At 39.3% G+C, this 17,756-nt stretch overlaps 1 long non-coding RNA gene across 1 annotated transcript in view; it reads left to right on the top strand.

Annotated features, from left to right (window-relative positions):
- The first annotated feature begins 6,247 nt into the window (after window positions 1-6,247).
- The window catches only part of LOC122908749, a 43,480-nt gene continuing 31,971 nt past the window's right edge, over window positions 6,248-17,756 (top strand). Inside the window, exons 1-2 of the long non-coding RNA XR_006385021.1 lie at window positions 6,248-6,411; window positions 12,009-12,057. This is a non-coding gene — a long non-coding RNA (uncharacterized LOC122908749). The remainder of the gene's footprint in view (window positions 6,412-12,008; window positions 12,058-17,756) is intronic.

Here is a 17,756-nt window from a genome sequence, read left to right as displayed (position 1 = left end):
GCCAAAGGCAGAGGCTTTAACCCACTGAGCCACCCAGGCACTCCTATCTTTATTTATTTTTTAAAGATTTATTTATTTGAGAAAAAGAGAGAAAGTGAAAGAGAGTGAGAAAGATCGCATCAGTGCACACGTGGGGGGAGAGTCAGAGGGAGAGGGAGAGAGAGTCTCACGCGGCTCTGAGCTGAGTGCAGAGCCTGATGCATGGCTCAGTATCATGACCCTGAGATCACAACCTGAGCTGAAACCAAGAGACAGACGCTTAATTGACTATGCTGCCCAGGTGCCCCTGTTTTATTTTCTCTTTAGCCCAAAGTATTTGGAAGTTTAATTTTAAATTCCCAAGAAACAAGGTTTTCTTGGGGAGTGCTATCTTTTCCTGATTAGTTTCATTTTTTGGTATTGTGATTAGAGATTGTAGTCTAGATAATTTCTGCTTTCTCGACTTTATTGAGATCTTTGTGGTCAAGAATATGGTCAGTGTGGGACAATATTCCATTTGTGTCAGAAGAGATTATACATATTCATTGGCACAAAGTTTATTAAATCTAGTCCCCCCCCTTTTTTTTAAAGTACGCTCCACACCCAGCGTGGAACTTAACATGGGGCTTGGCCTCAGGATCCTGAGATCAAGACCTGAGCCAATAACAAGAGTTGGAGACTCAACCAATTGAGCCACTCAGGCACCCCCCTAAATCAAATTTCTTAACTGTGCTGTTAAAAATCACAATATTTTTGGGGCGCCTGGGTGGCTCAGTGGGTTAAGCCGCTGCCTTCGGCTCAGGTCATGATCTCAGGGTCCTGGGATGGAGTCCCGCATCGGGCTCTCTGCTCAGCAGGGGGCCTGCTTCCCTTCCTCTCTCTCTCTCTCTGCCTGCCTCTCTGTCTACTGTGATCTCTCTCTGTCAAATAAATAAATAAAATCTTTAAAAAAAAATCACAATATTTTAATTCTTTTTCTACTTGACTTTTGAAAGGAGTATATTGAAGCCTCTCACTGTGATTGTAGATTTTTAAATTTCTCCATCATGTGTTTCTTTCTTTCTTTTTTTAAAGAAGATTTTATTTTTTTATCTGAGAGAGAGAGAGAGAGAGGGAGAGAGAGCGCACAAGTTGGGGGAGCAGCAGGCAGAGGGCAGGGAGCCCTATGCGGGGCTTGATCCCAGGACCCCAGGATCATGACCTGAGTCAAAGGCAGATATTTAATGGACTGAGCCACCCAGGTACCCCCATCATGTGTTTCAAAGCTATGTTGTTAGGTACATAAAGGTCATAATTATATCTTTGCTTAAAATCCTTTCTGACTATAAATGAAGGGAGAGAATAAACAGAATTGACCATACCATTTCCAGCCACAGGAACGATGACAAGAGCTGTAGTTTCTCATCCTGTCAAAAGAATTTCCTGTTTCCCATGTGATGCTGGTAAGAAGTTTGTCCATTCCTCCCACTCCCCACTTCTATTTACCAACCCCCAAGATCTGTCAAAATGGTTCTATGATCAAGACCAACATGTAGGGCGAGGACAAAAGCTTGATTAAAACAGATGTTTTGGACCATGAATTAGAGTTCACAGGAGGACTTCTCAACCCTGGCTGTATCTTAGAATCACTTGAGGAGCTTAAAAATACCAAAGTCTGGGTTTCATCCAATCAGAACCTCTGGGAGCAGAACCTGAACAGTGATATGCAGCCTGCGTAGAGAATTGCTGGCTAAGAAAAGAAATTCTCTTCTAGTGCTGTTAATATGTCATCCTGCTGAACCAGACATAGTTTCTCTGAGATTCTCATTGGGCAGATTCCAGATAGCAATGAGAGAGGAAGCTGAAATGTGGACAAGGGCTTTTGAGCTTGCCTTGCCAGGGTGGGAAAAAATTAAGGGCTAGAGGTATCAGCACTCACCGCATCTAGGATGGCAGACATAGTGAAGGAGATGTTGACTAGGGTGGGGATGCTGAAGTTGGTGACTGGACGGAAGGCCTTCCTGTTGAAAACTGACTCCAGAACAGTGGGATACATGCCATCCTGGGAAGACCCTGAGCAGTTGTTGATGAAGGTACTGCTTCTTCCTGTAGAGGACATAGAATGTGTGAGGAGAGGGAGAGAAATCTCATGTTGCCTATATGAGAGGGCCCTATGACAGGATCTTGGGGGTAGCCTGTGATAATAATGATAGCTAATATTTATTGAGCATTGACTATGTCCCAGGCATAGTCTAAACCCTTTGAACAAATTACCTCATTTTACCCTCCCAGGCCCCTATCAGGTAGAAATTATTTTTATCGTTATGTAATAAATGAGTCAACTGAGTTTCAGTGAGAAGAATTAAATTCCTGACATCAAATATTTAGGGGCAGAAACTGAACTTGATCTGAACCCTAATTTGTTTGATGTTGCTGTAGCATACACCCCCAATGATGAAATAGAGATTGGGGGAGGGAGAGCTCCAAGAGAGGCCCAGAGGCTGGGTGCTGCCCGCCAAGGCCAGGGAGGATGGGTTGGGCTCTATAGAAGGCAAATGATGGAAGCTAATGTGGTAAGCTGAGTTAGGGCTCTGGCCTTCTTCCTAACCTTTCTGTTTCCATGCAAAGCATGCCCAAATCTATATGCAAACTAAACTCTGGGACAGTGATAGCCATTGGATTGGGGGGTGGAGCCCAAAGAGAATGCACCTATTTCACCTTCACTGCCCCAAGGTTCCTTCCATCTCCTTATTTTGCTGCCCAGCCTTCTATCAGTTTTCTAGTTTGAGGCTTTTGTGGTGTTGCCTTCCCCTCTTTTCTGACTGGTAAATATTCCAATTCTCTACTGGTAGAAATTTGCTAGAGTTACAACAAGCTGGAATGAGAGAGAGGGCTGTGTGCCAAGGACATTGAGCCTTATCCATTCCCAGAGTCACAGTGCTCTCCAGGCAAATCCTTAAATCATTCTATGAGCAATGAATTTTCATTTGTCAAGCATGGTCTGTGAGTGACTAGAGGACCATTTCTAATGTTTTCTACTGAGTAGACTAGGTGTACAATTTGTTCTTCTTTCTTGTACTGGCCACCTCTGGTTCAGCCCTCCCCTATTTCCCCCTATCCAGAAGTTACATGACAACCTAAGGGAGAGAGATGACATTTATTGATACCTGTCAAATGCTGGGCAGCCACTGTGCTACTCACTTCTCTCATTGCATCCTCACAACTCTGCAAGGTAGGTCCTATTTTACAGATGAGGAAACTGGAGCTCAGAGAAGTCAAGCAATTTGCCCAAGGTTACATAAGGAGTCAAGTGAGGGACCAATATTCAAACCCAGGTTCATCTGTCTCCAAATCCCATGTTCTTTCCACTCTACCATGATCACTCCTTGAAAGATAGGCTTACTCCGTCTTCACTCTCCACCTCTTACCCTCTGGCATCTTACTAACCTAGGGAACTTGGATCTTGTAGGTGGATGAGGAAGTTAAGGCTAAAAGTGAGCACTTTGCTGCAATGGGGTTGGTTTCATAGCTGTGGAGAAAAAGAATCATACCTGTGTATAGAAAGATGGGTGTACATTTAGGTCAAATGGAAAAGAAGACAAGCAGGGATGGTTCATGGGAAGAAAAATGGAAGTGTTCCTGTGTGGCACATCTCTGGAAAGATATTTTCTGTTTTTCAGAGATGTAATGTCTGTTCAGGCATTATTATAACAAAATTATGAAATAGCAATGCCCATTTTAGATCATCTCTAGGAGTTGGAGATTTTTAAGAAGTTTCTAGGTGTTTACATAGAGTCTTCACTTCTTCCCTGTTGTTGCCCCTTTCTTACCTTGAAGCAGAATATTGAGAACAAGGAAGAAGGGGAATCTCTCTTTCTGGAACCAGCTTCCTTCCATCTTCTTTGTCTAAATTCATCTCCAGGAGTGTACCAGCACCCAGGAATCCATAGGAAAAAGGATCAGAGGCCACACCTAGAGTCTGATGTTGAATGCTGATAGCATTGGTTGACCACTGACATTTGTTACCTTCCTGGAAAGAGAGTTCTGGTTGTCTTTTTCTTGCCCATGCCGGAGGTTCTGTTTGCTGTTAAGACTTCCCTTCTTCTGTATTTCACTATAATGTTGAGTATGGTTGTGTATTAGCTGATATGTATCACACTCAGACCTTTGTGTGATCTCTCAATCTGAAGACTCATCTCTTCAATTCTGGAAAATTCTCAGCCCTTTAAAAAATAGTATATTCCCTCTACTTTTTCTCTTATTTGATATATGTTGCATCATTTCCCTTTACCTTACATGCCTTTAACCTCTCACATTAGTTTTCCCACTGCTATTGTAACAAATCATAAACTTAGTTGGCTTTAAAAAACACAGATTTATTATTTTACAGTTCTGTAGGCCAGAAGTCTGAAATGAGTCTCACTGAGATTTTGCCAGGGCTGCATTCCTTCTGGAGGCTCTAGGAACAAATTCATTTCTTTATCTTTTCCAGTTTTTAGAGGCTGCCTGCATTCCTTGGTTCATGGTCCTATTTCTCCATCTTTAAAGCCATCAACATTAACAAGTCTTTTTACACTGCCATCTCTCTGCTTCCCATGCTCTTCTCTCTCCTTTTTCACTTTTAAGAACCCCTATGATTACAATAGCCTGACCTGGATAATCCAGGATTCTCTCCCTCTATCAAGGTCAGCCAATTACCCAATTTAATTCCACCTGCAACCTTAATTCACCCTTTTCCATTTGACATATTCACAGGTTCCAGACATTAGGATGTGGACATCCTTTGGGGACCATTATTCTGCCTAACATATCCTTCTTTCATATTTTCTATCCATTTGTCTATGTCCCTAGTAATTCTTCCAGATCTACTTTCCAGGTAAATTTTCTTCTTAATTATATTTAAACTATTGCCTAATCTGTCCACTGAGTTTTCATTTCAGTGATTATATTTTTTGTTTCTGTAAGTTCTATTTGGTTCTTTTAAGAAAACAATCTTTTTTTTTTAAAGATTTTATTTATTTATTTGACAGAGAGAGAGATCACAAGTAGGCAGAGAGGCAAGCAGAGAGAGAGGGAGAAGCAGCCTCCCTGCTGAGCAGAAAGCCTGAGGCGGGGCTTAATCCCAGGACCCTGAGATCATGACCGAGGGCAGAGACTCAACCCCCTGAGCCACCAAGGCGCCCCAAAGCCAATCTTTTTGGTTCTTTTCTTTCTTCCTTCTTCCTTCTTCCTTCCCTCCCTCCATTCTTTCTTCCCTCCTTCCTTCTTTTCTTCCTTCCTTTCTTCCTCCCTCCCTCCTTCCCTCCCTTCCTTCCTCCCCCCTTCTTTCTTTCTTGTTCTTTCATTTTGGTTTCTAATATTTCTTTAATGTTTTATTATTTGGAACTGTTAAAGCAAAACCAAAATGGAGAGCACAGTTTGAATATATTCCTAGACCAAACACTCACAATAATGCAACCAAAACTTAAAACTATCATGATTTCCCCAAATTCTTACTCTGACCTTAAACAAAAGTTAAGATTTCTTCATGTCAGCATGACCTTAAAGCTTCCTAGCCATGGGGCATCTGGCTGGCTCAGTTGGTGGAGTATGCCCCAACTCTCAATCTTAGAGTGGTGAGTTTAAGCCCCACACTGGGTGTAGAGCTTACTTAAGGGGAAAAAACAAAAAACAAAAAAACAAAAAAAAACCTTCCTAGCTAATCAGCTACAGAGTAAGCCTGCGGTGAAAAAGAGTGTAAGGTTCTAGTAACCAATCACAATAGAAAATGCACTCCCGCATTTTATGCTTTATAAACTGAGCTGTAACTGCTGAGATTTTAGTTTCTTAACTGCTTTGGTTCAGAAGTCTCCCTATTCTCCAACAGTTTGTTCCTTGCTCAATAAAATATCCATATTAAGTAGAACTTTCTGAATTTTCTTAAGGTAGAGCACATTTGTTTTACATTTCCTTTCTGATTGTTTTATTATATCTAGTTCTTGGTATGCTAACTATTTTGCTAGCTTTGTCTTATGTGATTTGTTTCCTCATGATTTGTGACTCTTGACAGTCATCTTCAGTAGGAGGTTATTTCAGTGGGAGTTTCATGTGCTTGGGTTGTGAAGTTTCCCTACAAAGAAAATTGTCATTTGCCTCTGACATAGCCTTTGGATTTTTACCAGATCCAGTCATTTCTTGTGTGTGTGTGTGTGTGTGTGTGTGTGTGTGTTGAGAATATCCCACATCATATGAGTAGTGCAAATTTAGACTCCATACTGATATGTGACACAGACTTGGTGTTTCAGTTCCTTGCATATGACCTTTCCTGTGTACCACTGGCCTCAAGTCTTTGGCTACCTTTTTTAGTCTGAGATGGAGGAGTGGATGGCCAACTCAGAGACATGTCAATCTGCAGTCTACTTGCTAATAATGTCAGAAGATAAGCAATGAAAACCTCATTTGGAAAAAAAAAAGGTGAGAATATGTATCTTTAGGTAATTTTGAGGTCATTTATTATAAACTAACTTACTTTCTTTCTTTCTTTCTTTCTTTCTTTCTTTCTTTCGCCAGAGAGTGAGATATAGAGAGAGAGCACAAGCAGGGGGAGTGTCAGGCAGTAGGAGAAGTAGGCTCCCCGCCAAGCAAGAGCCTGACATGGGACTCGATCCCAGCATCCTGGGATCATGATCTGAGCCAAAAGCAGACGCTTAACTGACTGAGCCACCCTGGCATCCCCATTTATTATAAACTTTAAACCAAGGTGGATTTTTTCCCCCTATGTATCTTTGATCAGTGGTCATCTGAACATGTGAGTTTTTTTTAATTTAAATTCAATTAGGCAACCTATAGTACATCATTAGTTTTGGGTGTAATGTTCAACGATTCATTAGTTGCAAATAACATATTAACATTTCCAGTGACACCATCCCATTATTTCTTGTGCTATCCTATTTTATGTTTGAACAAAACTTCTGGTTACTGGAAAGTTTTTTTAAAAGTCCAAATTTGCATTCTTACAGCTTTCACCACTGGTGTAATTTCAGCCCAGTATAGAATAAAGAATAAGTTATTTCTTTAAAAAAATTCTTTATTTTTTATTAACATATAATGTATTATTTGCCCTAGGGGTACAGGTCTGTGAATTGTCAGGGTTACACACTTCACAGCATTCACCATAGCACATACCCTCCCCAATGTCCATAACCCAGCTACCCTTTCCATACACCCCTCCCCCCACAACCCTCAGTTTGTTTTGTGAGATTGAGAGTCTCTTATGGTTTGTCTCCCTCCAGATCCCATCTTGTTTCATTTTTTCCTTCTGTACCTCCCAAAGTCCCCACGTTGCTTCTCAAATTCTTCATATCAGGGAGATCATATGATAGTTGTCTTTCTGATTGACTTAATTTGCTCAGGATAATACCCTCTAGTTCCATCCACGTCACTGCAAAAAGCAAGATTTCATTTCTTTTGATGGCTGCATAGTAGAATAAGTTATTTCTATCTTCTGATAGAATTTTGAAATATTTTTGAACTTTGAAATATTTCAAGACAATTATCATGTGAATGGGGTAATGTTTAAAAATACGAAGCCTATGAAATTTTCAGTCCTCACGGTATCCTTCCGTCACACATTCATCTACCTCCTTGCAGCTCCAGAAATCAGTTTCCTCTGTAACCCTTCTGCTATTATAGATCTGGGGGAGCGAAAATGTTCCTCCTAAAAGAATATGACTTATGGAAAATCTCTGCTGCAGTAGAAGGGGATGAAATCCTTCTTCTTCTGGTCTAATAGAATATGGGACAAAAGAGAGAAGGCAGTAGGGATAACATTCACATGTGATATCACACACACACACACACACACATTGATTTTCTGCTGAAATCTGTGTGTGTGCATGCATATGTGCATGGTTGGGAGGGGGCTAGGTAGGTTGAGAGAAATGGAAAAAAAAAGTGCCAAAAAAGCAGAGGAGGCTTATGCCCCATCACTCGTTTGGGATCCAGGAAAGAAACTGCTATTCCTTGTAGTCCCAGACTGGTATGTGGAAGCTGCAGAATACAGAGTTGTTAGGCAGAGAGAGGGCCTGGTTAGCACTCCTGCCTCTCTTCTGGTCCCTGTGAAATATGAAGGGAACCAGAAATTCCTCAGACAGATGAAACATCTCTGCTGTAGAGGCTTTGGAGTGGACTGTCAAGGCCAGATGGAGGCCCTGTGTGCAGCTCAGAGGGGTCTACAGCCTTAGTGATTGTGGAGGTGGAACCAAGCCAGTGAAGGAAAACTCTATCAGAGCCAAGACACTAACAAAGAACTTGCCAGTGACAGACTGTAAGCAGCAGGTGCCATCAGAGCACCCAGCAACCAAGAGACAGGGGATGTCACCATGGAGACAAGAGAGGACTCACAGTATCTACACAGGCTGATTGGAGACCCCTTTTCTCCCACTGCCATGAGGTCACAAAAGTCCCCGAGTCTACTACTTTGAGAATCTAATGAAAGTTAAAAGACATTTTGTCCAGCCAGAAAAATGTTCACATGCACTAAATTTTGCATACAATTTCAGGGTTCACAAGCCATGGACTTTAACTTAATATCCCTTTCTCAGAATCAGTTAAAGAAGCATATAAAAGAGAAGAGGGGCTTACTTTGGTATACTTATTGGTTTTAGTGAAATAGTGATCACTATATTGTGCTCTATAAGTCATCTGTTTAGGATTCCATTTAAGAGTTCTGCTGAAGATTGAGGTCAAACTTTACTGACCTAATGTTTTTGGAATTTACCTCTCCCCCCCAAATTTTAGAAATAAGGAAAATGTTTGTGCATTCATCAGATACTGCTTTCCTCCATGATTCGTGACTATTACTAACTCTGGTTCTGAAATTACATCTGCAGACTCATTTGTTAACCTTTGATGAAAATCATTCAGGCTTAGAGATGTAAAATCTCTTAAATTAGGTGTCTTTTTCCTCTTTCCTTATATTTGTTGGTTTTCAATTCTTTTGGTCATTTTTGCTTATCTCCGCTCAGCTTAATTATTCTGCCTAATGGAAAAGACAAAAATCTCTTCCCCTTCCAAAAGACACGTGAAAAAGTGCTCCACATGACTCGGCATCCGGGAAATACAAATCAAAACCACAATGAGATACCACCTCACACCAGTCAGAATGGCTAAAATTAACAAGTCAGGAAATGACAGATATTGGCGAGGATGCGAAGAAAGGGGAACCCTCCTACACTGTTGGTGGGAATGCAAGCTGGTGTAGCCGCTCTGGAAAACAGCATGGAGGTTCCTCAAAAAGTTGAAAACAGAGCTACCCTATGACCCATCAATTGCACTACTGAGTATTTATCCTAAAGACACAAATGTAGTGATCTGAAAGGGCACATGCACCTGAATGTTTATAGCAGCACTGTCCACAATAGCCAAACAATGGAAAGAACCTAGATGTCCATCAACAGATGAATGGATAAAGAAGAGGTGGTATATATATATATATATATATATATATATATATGAATATTATGCAGTCATCAAAAGAAATGAAACCTTGCCATTTGCAATGATGTGGATGGAACTAGAGGGTATTACGCTAAGTGAAATAAGTCAATCAGAGAAAGACAATTATCTTATGGTCTCCCTAATATGAGGAATTTGAAAGGCAGGGTGGGGGAGTTGGGGGTAGGGAAGGAAAAAATGAAACAAGATGGGATCCGGAGGGAGACAAACCATAAGAGACTCTTAATCTCACAAAACAGAGGGTTACTGGGGGGAGGGGGCGTATGGAGACAGTGGTTGGGTTATGGACATTGGGGAGGGTATGTGCTATGGAGAGTGCTGTGAAGTGTGTAAACCCGGTGATTCACAGACCTGTACCCCTAGGGTAAATAATACATTATATGTTAATAAAAATAATTAATAAAATAAAATAAAATCTCTTCCCCAAGGATGACTCTTGCTCATGTATGTATTCTATTCTGAATATATCAAGACATTATGGTGGGAAGAGTATCGACCTTAGAATCAGAAAACATAGATTCAAATCCTGGCTCCATTACATACTAACTGTTTAACTCTGGGGAAAGCTCTTAAATTCTGAGTATTTGATCTCATCGCCAAATGGGGATAATAATACCCCCTTTATAGGTTTTTGGATGGTGATTAAAGAGCTGGCGTTTGAAAAGTTAGTTCAGTGCTAGGCATTTCATAGGCACTGAGTAAATATTCTCCTTCCTCATTTCAGCATTATTCTCAAGCACTCACTTATTCTGGCCATTAGCCTCCCTTTACTTTTCTTACAAGTTCATGCTACCCTTTTGTTTTTGTTCTTGTTTCTGAGTCCCTTCTTCTCTTGTTTGCATAAATCCACCAGAGTATTTTCTCTACTGGGGGCGCAGTGCTTAGAGTCCAAGAGATTCCTAGTAGCCTATTAAATGGTTGAGATTTGGGGGGGGGTGCCTGGGTGGCTCAGTCAGTTAAGTTCTCAGTCAGAACTCAGTCTGCCTTCAGCCAAGGTCATGATCCCCATGTCCTTGGGATCCAGCCCCAGGTTAGGCTCCCTGCTCAGTGGGGAGTCTGCTTCTCCCTCTGCCTCTCCCCACCTCCAGCTTGTGCTTTCTCCCTCTCTCTCTCTCTCTCTCACATAAATAAACAAAATATTTTTTAAAATAAAATAAATGGTTGAGATTTGGGAAAAAGTTATTGGCCCCAAATATAAAAAGAAAATTGAAAAATCAAAATTAATACGTATTTAATTAAATGTCAAATAACCTGAACATCATCAGGTAGCCTATTCCACTCTTACATTGTTATAAATAGCCCCACAAATCTTTATCCACAATTCTGAAAGTTTTGATAATAAAAAATTTTGGGGGGCAGTTTAGGGTGAACTGATTTGGCAGCACAACTAACCTGAACAAACATGTAGCTGTTTATGATCGGTATTTATTCCTTTTAGTGTGACTATTCATACATCTTTTTTTTTCTGCAGAAATAGAACTGTGTTTGATTATGAATACTGTCCCAAGCCCCCGTGGAAGCATTATGTAGTATATGGTGTATGCAATCTATTATTTCAAATCTGAAAAGTTCTGAATTCTGACAGCATATCTACCCAAGGGAATTAGATCAAGAGGTTTGTTCTTGAGTAAATAATATGTGAGATAGGAGTAAGTTTTCATATGTTTATTATAAAGTGTGTGTGTATGTGTGTGTGTGTGATTCCAACATTAAGTGAGAAGTGCTGTAAGTCTCTCTCAGTGGGTGGGAGGGAGAGCGAGAGAGTGAGTAGGAGCATGTGCAAGGATGGACAGTACCCTTAAGAAAACCACACTTTAAAAAAAAGATTTTATTTATTTATCTGAGAGAGAGAGAGAGAGAGAGAGAGAGAGAGAGAGAGAGACCATGAGTGAAGGTGGGTGGGGGTGGGGAGAAGGAGAAACAGGCTCGGGAGCCAGACCTGCAGGCTGGATCTCGGGACCCTGAGATCATGACCTGAGTTGAAGGCAGCCCCTTAACCGACTGAGCCACACAGGTGCCCCTAGAATGTTCTTTTTTTTTTTTTCCAGAATATTCTTAATAATAGTACCTACCGCTCTAGGTTATCATGATGATTAAATAAGATAAGCTTATGAAGCATTTAGCACAATTCCTAGCACAAGGTAAGCAGTAAATTATAATTAGCTATAGAAGGAAGTTTGTGCTTCAGTGGAAAACTACATTACCTATAGCACACCCTTCAGGGCTCTCTGATTCTAGCCATGTTTCTTGTCTTTCAGTGATTTTGCGACTCTTGAAAGTTGTTAAGTATCTGATAGATAGGTGAACTTTGTCCTGTTAGAGATGTGATTAACTTCCTCCCTGTGGAAATACCAATTTTGTCTCTATTTGCAATTCACCTCAACATTCCTTTATTCCATATAAATATGTGTTCTTTTGACTTTTCCTTTGAACTAGTTATTACATCTGCTTGGTTCCCTCATATCATATGAGGAAAATCAAAATCTTAACACATATTCATTTTTATAACCGTGAGATTCATGATTTTGTATATTTCTGAAATTATCTTTTAACAGTTTTGGAAGTTCCACCAAGATGCCCGATGGAGTCACCTGACAGAACCAGGTAACGTTCATCAGTCTCACCGGTGGTGTAAACCTGGGCACATCTTTTTTTGGCTTCCAGAGGTGAATGCAAAGAGGCAGTAAGACTTTGGTGACTCTCTGTTTTTCCAAATTTTAATTTTGTTTTCTACTCATTTTGTTTTCAATTTGTTTTATCTGACAAATTATTCCTTACTGGAAATTTGGCTTAATGGTCTGACAATTTGATGATTTCTGTAGATGAGTTAATGGGGAGTAGACAGCTTGTCCTGTTGGCTGAAAAGTGTCAGACTGGTTTACTTATCTTTTCTGTTTATATGTTCGTTTATTTTGAGTTCTGATCAATTTTCAATGAATTTATATCCACTGTGGACAGAACAAGTCTTTTATATGGACCATGGATTTTTGTAATTTTGTGTCTACTCTTAACCTATGGCTGAGATTTTAAAACATAAGCTCAAAGCTCTATTTGCGCTTATTTGTCTGTCATTATGTCTATAGTTCAGAAAGGTTTTTACCTCTCATTGTATGAAAGTGAAATATTTTCTACCTCTAGATGACATTACTAAATTTGATTATAAGGCCTCTGTAAGGATCTCTGTTCTGATTATTTTGTAGAAATAAGAACAGATATAAACCGAATATTCCTCATTTCAGAAAATAAGGAAGTATGTCAGCTTGAAGATGATTGGTAAGGGGCTTAGGTAATGTAAAGCTTTGGACTGACACTAAATTGAGTTAATGGATATTTATTGGATGTTCAGACCATTTCTAATCTGAAACACTCATTGCTAAACATCATTTTAGGTGTATATATTTTTGCTTCTTCGTTTTTGTTTTGTAATAACAGCTGACATGTATTGAGTGCATAGTTCTATAACATTTATGAGAATTACTTCATTCAATCCTCAAAACAATCTTCTGAAACTGGAACTATTAGTCTTCTACCTTTTAACTTGCCCAAGGTCACCTAGTTAGTAAAAAGCAGAGTTGGAAGGTGAACCCAGGTAGTGTGACTCTAGAGAATGTGATCTTAAACATAAAGCTGAATTCTCTTTGTTTGGGCAGTCCTACCACTGGCTAGGCTCTTGAAACCTCTTTGTAAGTTTCTCCCCTTGTTTGTTAAGATAGGCCATATATTTGTTTTTGTTTGTTTGTTTGTTTTTATTGAGGAATAACTGACATATGACACTGTATTAGTTTCAGGTATGCAAAATAATGATTTGATATTTGATATATTGCAAAATGATCATCACCATAAGTCTAGTTAACATGTTACCATGCACAGTTACAAATTTTTTTTCTTGTGATGAGAACTTTAAAGATCTATCCTCTGAGCAGCTTTCAAATATGCAGTACAGTATTACTAACTGTAGTGACCATGCTGTACATAACATCCCCATGACTTATTTATTTCATAACTGGAAGTTTTTGCCCTTTGACCCCCTTCACCCATTTCACAGTCCCTTGCTTCTTACTTTATATGCTATGAAGGCAATATAAGTGTGTTCATTTTTTCCACTTCGGGAAGTTACAAAGTCAGTGATGCCTATGGCTATAGAATGCTGGGTTATGAGGTGTGCTAATCTGATAAAATGCTGAGGTGGGACATTGCACAGTCATGCCCTCCCATTCTCACAGTGTGAGAAAGAAATAAGAAGCAGCCTCTGATGTCCAGAAGTGATCTAACATTCACAGGCCATCTGTTCATTTTAAACCATCTTACGGAATACCAACCTCAGACATAATTATCCTGAGACCAAGATAGAACAGACAAAACAAGGGTGCTTCCTAATTTTGTCTACTCACATATAAGATACCTATATAAAACCACAAAATACCAAATACCCCTCTCTTGCTAAATGAATGGCTATTATTTCTTATGCAGTCATTCCTTTGATTTCTGACAGTATTCAATTTTGAACAGATCCTTGCTTCTTTATACTCTCCCCAAACCACCCAAGGGAAGACCAAATCCTGTAACAATTTCTTTGTAATTATGTTTCTTTGAGAGAATCCCATGGTTACCTACGATTTTTGTTCTTCCTTGTTGCAATGAGTAGTAAAGGCGGCTTGTTTAACTGCATGTATGTTTTTGTTGGTCTTTGGCAGAAGGGTCTTGGCAAATGGAGTGGTCATTTCCCCCACATTCTTGGCACTACCATATCCTCAACTACTACTTTCTTCTTTGTTGGTCTAGAGAAAGTCCAAACAATTGAGCATCAAAACAAATATTGATAATAGTGGATTTAACTCTTCGAAAGACATAAGGACCCATGAATATGTTCTGATATAAATGAGTAAAATAAAAGGGAAATGTCTACTTTACATTAGAGTGCCAATGAATAAGCATTAAAGAATTGATGGAACTAGAAAATAATGATTTTGTAAAGATCCTTAAATATGTAATTCATACAAGAATCATTCTGATGAGGAACGGGATAATTACACAGTCTCAAAGCATCTTTCTGCAGAATGCTTATTAATTACCTATTAATTAATAAGCATGCCATACTTGCTCATTATCTTTAATTACTAATTAACTACTAATCAACTAATTCATTTAACTACTAGTTAACATTTATATCATCAGTAAAGGGACAAATTGGCATTTTGCACTTCCTTGACATGCTGAGAAGAACCCAGCATCACTTCTGGGGTATTTCTGCAAAAAATGCATAAATTATAAGTAAATGTTAGACAAATACAGGTTGAGGGACAATCCTCAAAAAATAACTGGGAGTGGGGCACCTGGGTGGCTCAGTGGGTTAAGCCGCTGCCTTTGGCTCAGGTCATGATCTCAGGGTCCTGGGATCGAGCCCCGCATCAGGCTCTCTGCTCAGCAGGGAGCCTGCTTCCTCCTCTCTCTCTCTCTGCCTGCCTCTCTGCCTATTTGTGATCTCTATCTGTCAAATAAATAAATAAAATCTTCAAAAAAAAAAAAATAACTGGGAGTACTCTTCACAAATGTCAAGATCACAGAAGACAAGGAGATTGAGAAACTGATCCAGATTGAAGGAGACTGAAGCTAAATGCAGTGTTATTTCTGGGATTAATCCTGCATCTATAAAAGACATCATTGGGACAAATGCAAAATTTGAATAGGGCTTATAGATTAGATGGTAATCTTGGATTGATGTTAATTTTCTGATGTTGATGGTTATACTGTGATTGTATAGTAGAGTGTCCTCGTTTTTAGGAAATATGCACTGAAATATTCAGGGTTAATGTGTCATCAATTCTGCAACTGTTTCTCAGTGATTTAGAAGTATACACAACTGAGGAATCCCAGTGAAGGGTACACAGGAGCTCTTTATTTAATCACATATTTAATTTGAGGTTTTATTTATTTATATGTTAATAATAAAAACATAATAATTTAAAATATTATTATTTGAGGTATTATTTTTATTTGAATTTAACCTCATTTTTTTAAAAGGAAGAAAGGGAGAAAAAGCAAAAATAAGTCCAAAGTTTCTGCATGTGTCCTCTTTCCTTTAAGCCAGAACTGAGTCATGGGGTATTGGCCTCCAGGAGAGGGCAGGAGATCTCTTGGTTAAGTGGTTGGAGACTTTGGTCACAATTTCAGTTATTATTTCTTTTCAATATTAGCAGCTGGTCACACTTTTACTTGTTAAATTTGTACCTAGCCTCTTCTGTGCTTCAACTGGGGATTCATATCACTGATCTATGTAGTTTAATTAATATACAGATGTTTAGGATTTACTTGAGACTTACTGAATCTCTTGACAGTCTTGATATGTTCTTGGTGTCTTCTTACAAAAATCTTGGTATATATATGATATATAAAGTCAGGATTATTATATGTTATGTCTCAATATCTTTTCTTTTTTCTTTTTAAATATTTTATTTATTTGACACACACACACACAGAGCACACAAGGAGGGGGAGTGGCAGGTAGGGAGAAACAGGCTGCCAGCTGATCAGGGAATCCCAATACAAGACTCGATCCCAGGACCCTAGGATCATGACCTGAATCAAAGACAGATACTTAACCTATTGAGTCACCCAGATGCCCTTAGATTGACTTTATTATCTTGTTTTGCCTGCCAGAGAAATAACCCAATTTCCTTATCATTTTGCATAATTCTTGTAATGAATCCTTATCTGCGCTTTCATTTTTAAAAGTTATCAGTAATAAGCTAGTAGACTAACTACAACCATTTAAAATTTTTTGTCATACACAGGGGCGCCTGCGTGGCTAAGTTGGTTAAGTGAACAACTCTTGATCTCAGCTTAGGTCTTCACCTCAGGGTCAAGAGTTTGAGCTCCATGTTGGGTTCCACACTGGGTATGGAGCCTACTTTAAAAGAATGGCTAAGATGGTATATTTGGGGCACCTGGGTGGCTCAGTTGGTTAGTTTCTGACTCTTGATTTCAGCTTAGGTCATGATCTCAAGGTGGGATCAAGCCCTGTGGCAGGGCCTGTGCTGGATGTGGAGCCTGCTTAAGATTCTCTCTCTCTCCCTCTCTAAAAAAATTTTTGTTTGTCATATACAGATAGTTTTTTATTTTATGCTTCCCTGAAAGCTTTTCAATCAACTATAAGCCAGAGTACTTCATTTTCCATGAAGGAATGTTCCAGAATTCTGTGGAAAAGGACTATACCAGATGCTTTGGGGTACAGGTTTCTGATGACATTGCTTAAACAATTTTGAGACCATACTGGTGGACTGAGCCAGGATTTCTAGAACTGTAGAGAAGCCAATAGGTTCATAAGACTGCTAGCCCAAGATCCACTGAAACAAGAATTAATTACATAGGACTGATGAATTGACAAAGGGTGATTACTGTTTTTGCTTAAACTATTACTTATATTTTCATAATGTCTATTTTCTGGATATTTAAGGAAGCCCCTTTTCTTTCCTCTTAAGCTGTCTATAACTCATAACAATTTAATAATTAGAACTCTGCTTTTTTTCATACTCTGCTTTTGTACACTGAAATAAAACATTTGTGAATGATAGCTTGTTCTCTTTGCCTGAGCCCTCTAAAATTTGGAAACTTTTATTGAATATTCTTAATTTCATCACAATATAACTATCATATTTTCATGACAATATAGTTATTGCCATAGATTCAGGAAGAATCTGTCTTTTTTACCAGGACATAATTGGAAACACTGGGTATGCAATCAAGGCCTTGCCTGGAGTGTTATATTTGAGAATGATGCTCCTTTAATCAGATATGGCCAGACATATCTAAGTAACTAGGATGACTTTATGCAGCCAATGCTTACAAACCCTTCCAGGAAAATTGGTTAGTATCTGACTTAGAAGGTTCTCAGCTTCTGGGTGGGTAAGGTCACTTTCTTGTTAGACCCAGGAATCTTAGGATATTTGGGGAACTTCAAGAAGAGACAAATTCACCAAATGGCTACCACAGCTGAATTCTGGTGTTGAGTTCTTGGTGCAACTATCTAACCTCAGAGGCTTTTAAAAGTAAATTTGAGATTTTTTTTAAAAGATTTTATTTACTTATTTGACAGACAGAGATCACAAGTAGGCAGACAGGCAGGCAGAGAGAGGGAGAGGAGGAAACAGGCTCCCCGCAGAGCAGAGAGCCCGATGCGGGACTCGATCCCAGGACCCTGAGATCATGACCTGAGCTGAAGGCAGCGGCTTAACCCACTGAGCCACCCAGGCACCCAAATTTGAGATTTTTTGAGAAGACTTTCAGCAAAGCAAGTTTAAGAAGAC

Source organism: Neovison vison, chromosome 6 (assembly GCF_020171115.1).
Source record: "Neovison vison isolate M4711 chromosome 6, ASM_NN_V1, whole genome shotgun sequence".
NCBI lineage: Eukaryota > Metazoa > Chordata > Mammalia > Carnivora > Mustelidae > Neogale > Neogale vison.
Note: the sequence above shows the minus strand (reverse complement) of the source record. Positions and strands in the feature narration are given on the sequence as shown.